Consider the following 10,721-nt stretch of genomic DNA (forward strand, 5'->3'; position numbering starts at 1 on the left):
CATAGCTTAGGATTCCCTTCGTGTTGACACGAGGGAGGGGGCTGCTAGCTACTTCGCACTTTGCAATGGTGAACCTCAATTGCGGGGCATGCATTCATAGCTTAGGATTCCCTTCGTGCCGACATGAGGGAGGAGGGCGGCTGCTAGCTACTTCGCACTTTGATAGGTGAACCTTGGTTGAGGGGGAGGGGGCATGCATTCATAGCTTAGGATTCCATTCATGCCGACACGAGGGGGGTGGGGGCAAGCAATATCGTGCGCTCTGCGAGAGAGGTGCCACATCAAAGTTGCATTTGGTATTTGAAAATCAAACCGCCCTTTTGATACATAAATTTGGTCCACATGCAAGTGTGTTCGTGTTCTGACCCTCTCTCGCGTCATTTTTGGCCAAATTTATGAACATTAGACAAGTTGGATGATGCAACAGACACGGTTCACTCAAACTAACCACGTGCCATGCCGGTGCACCTATCACGCACACATCCGCACAGTACATTAGGCTCCATGAGGCTCCCCCTCTCAAAAATATCTGCCCCCTCGAGGGTTTTTCTATTTCATAACACACGGTTGTTATCTCTGGACCGTGTGCGATGTTTCTTGTTCCCAATCCTGCCTGCATCCCAAGAAAATGTTTGTCCGCCTCGAGGGTTTTTCTGTTTCATAACACACGGTTGTTATCTCCGGACCGTGTGCGATGCACTATCATAAAAATTTTCAATAGCCCGGCATTTCACTCCCGCCTTTGACTCCCGTGTAGTAAAATTTTCAGTACCCGCGTCATTTCCTCAAAGCCCCCCCTCCACACACAACAAAACCTCCTCGGGCGTGCACACGCACACACACACACACCCTCCCTCGCTCGAAACCCTAGAAAGTCCCCGCTGCCGCCGCAAGGCCTCCATTGTCAACATCTGCCGGTTTGCCCGTGTAGCTTACCCACCGATCTCCATACCCAGGCCGCCCTGTGTTTCTTTGATGACGCCTGCCAAACACCCCCTTTCCCACAGATCTCCATCCCCATCCCCCACTCCAGAGCGTCGCAGCCTAAGCCTGGCTACGCTTCCCGTGGAGAACGAGGAGCGACTGGCCCAAAAGAGGTGTATAGCCGTCTCTTCGCCTGACATCGCCGAGGAAGCTGACGACCATTACTGGCGGCAGGCACCCAAGCAGCGGGCTAGAGTATGCGGGCATGTCTTGTTCGGCAGCTACGACATCGAGGTCATCGGCAGCGATGCCCTGAGGTAGGATGTGTCACAGGTTAAGTGGCCCACCCCCAACCCATCGGGTTCAACCGCCGTCGATCTCATCCATGGCCCAGCCGCTGATCTCCTCTGTCTCGCTGTCAAGAATTTGGCATTCTACATCGCCATCGAGCCCCTTTTGTCATTTCTGAAGGACATGTTCCGCGACGCTGGCTTGGGATCTACAACTTCCAAGTCAGACCTTATCGACATTGACCACGAGGAGGGCACCCTCTCCGGCTCTTCCAAGGGGAAAGAGCCCATCTGCTCTTCCAAGGGGAAAGCGCCCGTCTGCGACATCAGGGAGGGCACCCTACAGCCGTGCACTTCCAAGGGGAAGGAGCCCGTCTGCGACAACATGGAGCGCATCCAGGGTCCGTGCTCTTCCCATGGGAACGAGCCCATCCGTGACAAGTGAGGAAACCCATGATTTGTTTTGTCGTGCCTCTTCACAAGGGGAAGCCCATGATTTGTTTTGTTGAGTCCCTTTTTGTAGTGTAGTGAGAATATGTCTAGTTTTAATTGCTATATCTGGTCGTTTGTAGTATGCCTTGTTTATTTCAGTTGTTCACAATGTGATGCTCTATATGTGCAATTATTTACTGTGCAGTAAATTTCATCAATAAAGTTTTAAACATACCGATAGAAATGCATATATTTGCTTGCTGTTAAGCCTATTATAGCTAGCATATGCCTCTTTTAATGTTTTTTGATTGTTCGGTTGTTTGTAGTTAGCATACGTTCAGTTTTAAATGCTATCTTTGGTTGTTCGTAGTATGCCTTGTTTATTATAGTTATTCACAACGTGATGTTCTATATGTGCAAGTATGAACTGTGCAGTTCAATTTCATCAGTACCAGTTTCAACAATACCGCTATGAATGACTACATTTGGTTGCTGCATCTTGTAGTTAACACGCCTTTCCATTTTTATTTAACCATAACCAGTGTACTTAGACCGGCACAATACCAGTTCGAATGACCATGTTTGCTTGTTGTTAAATGTTTGGCCTATTGCAGTTAGCACACCTTTCCACTTGTTTTGCTTCACTAGCATTCTTAAACCTGCACACTGAAGCTATCTTTTGGAGATTATTTTGTCTGCCATGTGTAATTTTGGTTTATGTTTAGCCTGTTGTGCTTAACATGCTTCTTGATGTACCTACACAGGACAATTTTGGGAACGACTGTTGTTTTCCATCGAGGTTAGTTTCATCCCATGGCTTATATCTTCTCATTGTTTAGGATATCAGTAGCTTGTACCATATAGGCCAGCGGCTGATAAGGGACTAATCGGTGAATCGGACTTTTAACTGAATATATCTGCAACCCATTTTTCCTTAGGTTAACTAGGGCCATATGTAATATATCTGAGGCTACATAGCAACATGCACTGCACTTAATGTCTAAATATGCAATCCTAGGCTACATAGCAACAAGGAAGAGTGTTACATTAATGTTCTAATGATGTCTAGATATATGCAAAAGAGCAGCGGCAGCAACAGCAACAACACAGCCCTGTTTGGATACTCAACTTAGCTAGAGGTTAGAGTTAGTTTCTAGCTCATTACTAACCCTAAACTAACTCCATCCAAAGAGTTGTTTGGATGGCAGGGTTAGATTAACAATAAATGCACTAGGAGAACTAGCTCCAATTAGCACCTCTTGGGTTGGATACTAGTTTTTTTGGGTGGGTTATAGATGCAACTTGCTCAAACTAGCCCGAACTAGCTCAAACTAACTGTAACCCGTGGATACAGCATCAGATAATTTATAAGAATGAACTAAACTCCTTCCGGCCCGTAATATAAGATGTTAATTCATCTAATATGTGAGTATATTGGATGTTATAAGATACTCCCTCCATTCCTAAATATTTGTCTTTTTAGAGATTTCAAATGGACTACCACATACGGATGTATATAGACATATTATAAAAGAGTGTTGTACTACATCATTGTGCAATTGTTGTTTAGCTTCTAATATTAACTTGGTCCTTTTAGGTACAAATGTAATTGGTAAAGATCTGTGTTTCGACCCTTTAAGCGTATGGGGCAATGAGATATCGATGAACCAACATCAAGTGAGGAAGCTGATAAAGATTGTTTGTAAAATGGGTCCAAAGATGGCAATTAAACTATTTGTTTACACTTTATCCAAGACAACAACGAACTGCAGGATGGTAAGTAAGAACTCTGTAGCCTTCGTTTTACTGCCCATAATGAGTTGTGTTAGATGACAATGTCTGAATCTTTTTCCTTTGCTGTGGTTGCCAAAGCAGTTTACTCAAGATTACCTCTCAAACTACATGATTGGTGGGCATGCAAACGTTAAAGTATTTCTACCAGAACACGATGATTATCTAGATGTTTTCATGAAGACCGTGAAGGATGGGCGGTCGTCCATCACAAGGGGTTGGACTAGAGTCGTGCGTGCCTTCTGCATGGAGGAGGGCACAATATGAGCATTCCGCTTCACTTTTCTCAGCAACCAGAATATATTTCGCCTCTTTCTTTACCGTCTTTAATAGTACAAGTATACAACTCTGGTTTATCATTCTTTATTTGGTTCTTATGTAATTCTTGAACGTATGTACCTATGAATCGAATAATGCATTGGTTGTTTGAACGTGATGGATATGATAAAGTTGTAGCATACATTCAAATTCAAATCCAAATCCGGTACAATTTGGAAAAGCAGCAATTAAATTATGGTGAAATTACGCTCTCCAGATTGTTACGGCACACACGGTTGGTAAAACAGAAACATTTGTGATATGCACCATAATCGAAGACGGTCCACAGAGAGGAAACGTGTGCAAGCATTCACATAGTTGTCGTTTGCAAAGCGTGTGCGATGTCAGACAATATCACAAATGGTGCGGGCAAACTAAACGTTTGTGTTAGTTGCCTTATCATACACGATTCACAACCATGAATTGTTTCTGGTGAAGTACGCATCGTAAACGTTGCACCATAGAATAGCATGTGCGATAGTTGTCGTGTACGACGATGTTACGATGGTCTGACGTTTCATAATCATGTCCGACACTCGTACGACAATTAGCTAATCTTCTTAACGGTGAACCATTTGTGATGGGCCGTGCATCATACACGTTCTATAATACTGAACCGTTTGTGATGGGCCGCGCATCGTAAACGTAGCACCACAGAATACCAATTGTGATGGCAATGCGAGCAGAAATGAGTAGGAGTACCATAGGGGCCCTATCCCCGACGGTTTTTGGGTCGTGTGGGAAGGACCCCCCTATCGCCCACACTCACTTGGCGACGGTTCGAAATGTCGTTGCGGAAAGGGGTTTTAAACCGTTTGTTTAGGACAGATGCGCACCAGTGTAAGCATCGGAACCCCAAACTTTAAGAAACGATAGCTTAGGTTTCTTGCCAAACCACAGTTCATATGGTGTCGTCTCAACAGATTTGGATGGTTCGCTTTTTAACGTGAATGCAGCTGTTCCTAATGCATAACCTCAAAACGATAGTGGTAAATCAGTAAGAGACATCATAGATCGCACCATATCTAATAAAGTACGATTACAACATTCGGACACACCATTACGTACGTTGTGGTGTTCCAGGTGGCGTGAGTTGTGAAACTATTCCACATTGTTTTAAATGAAGGCTAAACTCGTAACTCAAATATTCACCTCCGCGATCAGATCGTAGAAACTTTATTTTCTTGTTACGATGATTCTCTACTTCACTCTGAAATTCTTTGAACTTTTCAAATGTTTCAGACTTGTGTTTCATTAAGTAGATGTACCCATATCTTCCCAAATCATCTGTGAAGGTCAAAAAATTACGATACCGCCGCGAGCCTCAACACTCATCGGACCGCATCCATTGGTATGTATTATTTCCAATAAGTCAGTGGCTCGCTCCATTGTTTCAGAGAACGGAGTCTTAGTCATCTTGCCCATGAGGCATGGTTCGCAAGCATCAAATGATTCATAATCAAGTGATTCCAAAAGTCCATCTGCATGGAGTTTCTTCATGCGCTTTACACCAATATGACCTAAACGGCAGTGCCACAAATACATTGCACTATCATTATCAACTTTGCATCTTTTGGCATCAATATTATGAATATGTGTATCACCACGATCGAGATTCAACAAAAATAGACCACTCCTTAAGGGTGCATGACCATAAAAGATATTATTCGTATAAATAGAACAACCATTATTCTCTGATTTAAATGAATAGTTGTTTCGCATTAAACAAGATCTAGATATAATGTTCATGCTCACCGCTGGCACCAAATAACAATTATTCAGGTCTAAAACTAATCCCGAAGGTAGATGTAGAGGTAGCATGACGACGACAATCACATCGACCTTGGAACCATTTCCGACGCGCACTGTCACCTCGTCCTTAGCCAATCTTCGTTTAATTCGTAGCCCCTGTTTCGAGTTGCAAATATGAGCAACAGAACCAGTATCAAATACCCAGGAGCTACTACGAGCATTAGTAAGGTACACATCAATAACATGTATATCCAAAATAACTTTGTTCACTTTGCCATCCTTCTTATCCGACAAATACTTGGGGCAGTTCCGCTTCCAGTGACCAGTCCCTTTGTAGTAGAAGCACTCAGTTTCAGGCTTGGGTCCAGACTTGGGCTTCTTCCCGGGAGTGACAACTTGCTTGCCATTCTTCTTGAAGTTCCCCTTCTTTCCCTTGCCTTTTTTTCTTGAAACTAGTGGTCTTGTTAACCATCAACACTTGATGCTCTTTCTTGATTTCTACCTCCGCAGCTTTGAGCATAGCGAAGAGCTCGGGAATTGTCTTATCCATCCCTTGCATATTATGGTTAATCACAAAGCCTTTGTAGCTTGGTGGTAGTGATTGAAGAACTTTGTCAATAACACTATCATCCGTAAGATTAACTCCCAGCTGAGTCAAGTGGTTATGGTACCCAGACATTCTGAGCATGTCTTCACTGACAGAACTATTCTCCTCTATCTTGCAGCTATAGAATTTGTTCAAGACTTCATATTTCTCAACTCGGGCATTTGCTTGAAATATTAACTTCAACTCCTCGAAAATCTCATATGGTCCATGACGTTCAAAACATCTTCGAAGTCCCGATTCTAAGCCATAAAGCATGGCACACTGAACTATAGAATAGTCATCAAACCGCGTCTGCCAGACGTTCAAAGCGTCTACATTAGCGAGAGGGGGCTTTTCACCTACCGCTGCATCAACGACATAATTCTTCTGTGCGGCAATGAGGATAATCCTCAAGTTATGGAACTAGTTCGTGTAGTTGCTACAATCATCTTTCAACTTAGCTTTCCCTAGGAACGCATTAAAATTCAAGGGAACGGTAGCACGGGCCATTGAACTACAACATAGATATGCAAAAACTATCAGGACTAAGTTCAAGATAAATAAAGTTCAATTAATCAAATTACTTAAGAACTCCCACTTAGATAGACATCCCTCGAGTCATCTAAATGATCACGTGATCCATATCAACTAAACCATGTCCGATCATCACGTGAGATGGAGTAGTTTTCAATGGTGAACATCTCGATGTCGATCTTATCTACTATATGATTCACATTCGACCTTTCGGTCACTAGTGTTGCGAGGCCATGTCTATACATGCTAGGCTCGCCAAGTTTAACCCGAGTATTCCGCATGTGCAAAACTGTCTTGCACCCGTTGTATGTGAACGTAGAGCTTATCACACTCGATCATCACATGGTGTCTCGGCACGATGAACTGTCGCAATGGTGCATACTCAGGGAGAGCACTTATGCCTTGAAATTTTTAGTGAGGGGTCATATTATAATGCTACCACCATACTAAGCAAAATAAGATGCATAAAAGATAAACATCACATGCAATCAAAATATGTGACATGATATGGCCATCATCATCTTGTGCCTTTGATCTCCATCTCCAAAGCACCGTCATGATTTCCATCGTCACCGGCTTAACACCTTGATCTCCATCGTAGCGTCGTTCTCGTCTCGCCAATGATTGCTTCTATAACTACCACTAACACATAGTGATAAAGTAAAGCAATTACATGGCGATTGCATTTCATACAATAAAGCGACAACCATAAGGCTCCTGCCAGTTGGCGATAACTTTTACAAAACATGATCATCTCATATAACAACATATATCACATCATGTCTTGACCATATCACATCACAACATGCCCTGCAAAAACAAGTTAGACGTCCTCTACTTTGTTGTTGCAAGTTTTACATGGCTGCTACGGGCTTCTAGTAAGAACCATTCTTACCTACGCATCAAAACCACAAGATGTTTCGTCAAGTTTGATGTTTTAACCTTCAACAAGGACCGACCGTAGTCAAATTCGATTCAACTAAAGTTGGAGAAACAGACACCCGCCAGCCACCTTTATGCAAAACAAGTTGCATGTCTTTCGGTGGAACTGGTCTCATGAACATGGTCATGTAAGGTTGGTCCGGGCTGCTTCATCCAACAATACCGCCGAATCAAAATTAGACGTTGGTGGTAAGCAGTATGATTATCATCGCCCACAATTCTTTGTGTTCTACTCGTGCATATCATCTACGCATAGACCTGGCTCGGATGCCACTGTTGGGGAACGTAGCATGCAATTTCAAAAAAATTCCTACGATAAGGCAAGATCTATCTAGGAGATGCATAGCAACGAGAGGGAGAGAGTGTGTCAACGTACCCTCGTAGACCGAGAGCGGAAGCGTTAGTTTAACGCGGTTGATGTAGTCGAACATCTTCTCGATTCAACCGATCAAGTACCGAACGTACGGCACCTCCGAGTTCTGCACACGTTCAGCTCGATGACGTCCCTCGAACTCTAGATCCAGCAAAGTGTCGAAGGAGAGTTTCGTCAGCACGACGGTGTGGTGACGGTGATGGTGAAGTGATCCGCGCAGGGATTTGCCTAGGCACTACGAGAATATGACCGAAGGAGCAAACTGTGGAGGGGGGCGCCGCACACGGCTTGGAACAATTGATGTGTGTTAGAGGCACCCCCACCCCCGTATATAAAGGAGGGAGAGGGGAGAAGGCTAGCCTAGGTGTTCCCCAAGTGGGAGGAGTCCCACTTGGGCTCCTAGTCCAATTCGCCCCCCCCCTTTCCTTTTACCGGAAGGGGAAAGGGGGAAGGAGAGAGAGAAGGAGAAGGAAAGGGGGCGCCGCCCCCTCCCCTTGTCCAAATCGGACTCCTCCCTTGGGGCGCGCGCACCACCCCTTGTGGGCGGGCCTGCCTCCCTCCAATGGACCATATGGCCCATATCTTCCCTCGGGGGGTTCCGGTAACCCCCCCCCCCCCCAGTACTCCAATACGAACCCGATAAATTCTGAAACACTTCCAGTGTCCGAATACTATCGTCCAATATATCAATCTTTACCTCTCGACCATTTCGAGACTCCTCGTCATGTTCGTAATCTCATCCGGGACCCCAAACAATATTCGGTCACCAAAACACATAACTCATAATACAAATCGTCATCGAACGTTAAGCGTGTAGACCCTACGGGTTCGAGAACTCTGAAGATATGACCAAGAAACCTCTTCGGTCATAGCAGAATGAGGGTGCTCATATTGGTTCCCACATATTCTAAGAAGATCTTTGTCGGTCAAACCGTAATGACAACATACATCATTCCCATTGTCATTGGTATGTTACTTGCCCGAGATTCAATCGTCGGTATCTTCATACCTAGTTCAATCTTGTTACCGGCAAGTCTCTTTACTCGTTCCGTAATGCATCATCCCGCAACCAACTCATTAATCACATTGATTGCAAGGCTTATCATGATGTGCATTACCGAGAGGGCCTAGAGGTACCTGTCGGCGTCAAAACCGGCAGATCTCGGGTAGGGGTCCCGAACTGTGCGTCTAAGGATCGATGGTAACAGGAGACAAGGGACACGATGTTTTACCCAGATTCAGGCCCTCTTAATGGAGGTAATACCCTACGTCCTACTTGATTGACTTTGATGAGTATAGGGATAACAAGAGTTGATCTACCACGAGATCGTAATGGCTAAACCCTAATTGTCTAGCCTATATGATTATGACTGTGATTGCCTCTACGGACTAAACCCTTCAGTTTATATAGACACTGGAGGGGGCTAGGTTTGTACAAAGTCAGTTTACAGAGAAAGGAATACTCATATCCGCACGCCAAGCTTGCCTTCCATGCAAAGGAGAGTCCCATCCGGACACGGAGAAAAGTCTTCTATCTTGTATCTTCACGGCCCATTAGTCCGGCCCATGTTGCATAGCCCGGACACACGAGGACCCCGTAATCCAGGACTCCCTCAGGAGCCCCCAAACCAGTCTTCAATGACGATGTGTCCGGCGCGCAAATTGTCTTCGGCATTGCAAGGCGGGTTCCACCTGCACAGATCTCCAAGCATCTGAACCAAAGGACTGTATTCGGATCTACATCTTCAGTCTTCGGTCTTAGGCTTTACATTAAATGTTATAACTTTCGGCTTCTGCGCCATCTCCGCTCCAGCTCCCACGTGTCAGACGGATACGAAGGGTCCAAGCATTTTTACACGTAACACCCGGGCCGTGTAATGAAGGCGTCTATTTAAGGAGATTGAATCTCAGATGCCGTTCCACACCAGGACGAAAATCCATAGAGCTTGTCACAAGAAACCACGCAAACATGGCCAGCGCTTCTAGTTCTTCTGCCCTCCCCCAAGGTCCACAAAAAGACGATTAGGAGACATGTTCTGTATCTCGCACCCAGCTCACCAAGCTCCAGATGCAGGGATATCTCCCCCCCTGCGGATTTGGTCCCCGTTCGGGCGGGATTAACCTCCTTTACTCGCGAAGCCCTGGAGGAAAATTTCCCTAATCCTTTAGAAGGGGAGTGAGTGTGCTTTGTCTCCTTTTTATTAAGAGGCATTGGATTTCCAATCCATCCTTTCCTCCAAGGTCTCCTGGAGTACTATGGCCTCCAACTGCACAACCTCACGCCAGGCTCCATTCTGCACATCGCGGGCTTCGTCGCTCTTTGCGAGCTGTTCCTAGGCTGTGAGGCCCATTTTGAATTATGGAGGAAGCTTTTTTGCCTCGTCCCTCGCTCCCAAAAGGGATCAATATTCGAGGTGGGCGGCGCCGAAGTGTGGCATATAGCCGGGACAGGATACCTATCCGGCACTCCAAAGAAGGCATCTGAAGAGTGGCCCTCGGAGTGGTTCTATATTGAAGACGCCGTTCTTTCAGACCCAATCTGACGTGGCCTACCTGAATTTTCCAATAGCTCGTTAAAGAAACGCCACAGCTGTTGCCCCCGAGCCTCGAGGAGGAGGATAGTGCATAAGTTAAGAAGTTAATGGACAAGATAAAGGTACTCGCCCAGTCCGGAGTGTCCATAATTGAAGTCATGGAGATTTCCATAATGCGCGGTGTCCAACCGCTCCAATCCAGAGGACTCCCCATGTGGAACTACAACGGGGAGGATGATACATCC

Source organism: Triticum dicoccoides, chromosome 3A (assembly GCF_002162155.2).
Source record: "Triticum dicoccoides isolate Atlit2015 ecotype Zavitan chromosome 3A, WEW_v2.0, whole genome shotgun sequence".
Classification (NCBI taxonomy): Eukaryota; Viridiplantae; Streptophyta; class Magnoliopsida; order Poales; family Poaceae; genus Triticum; species Triticum dicoccoides.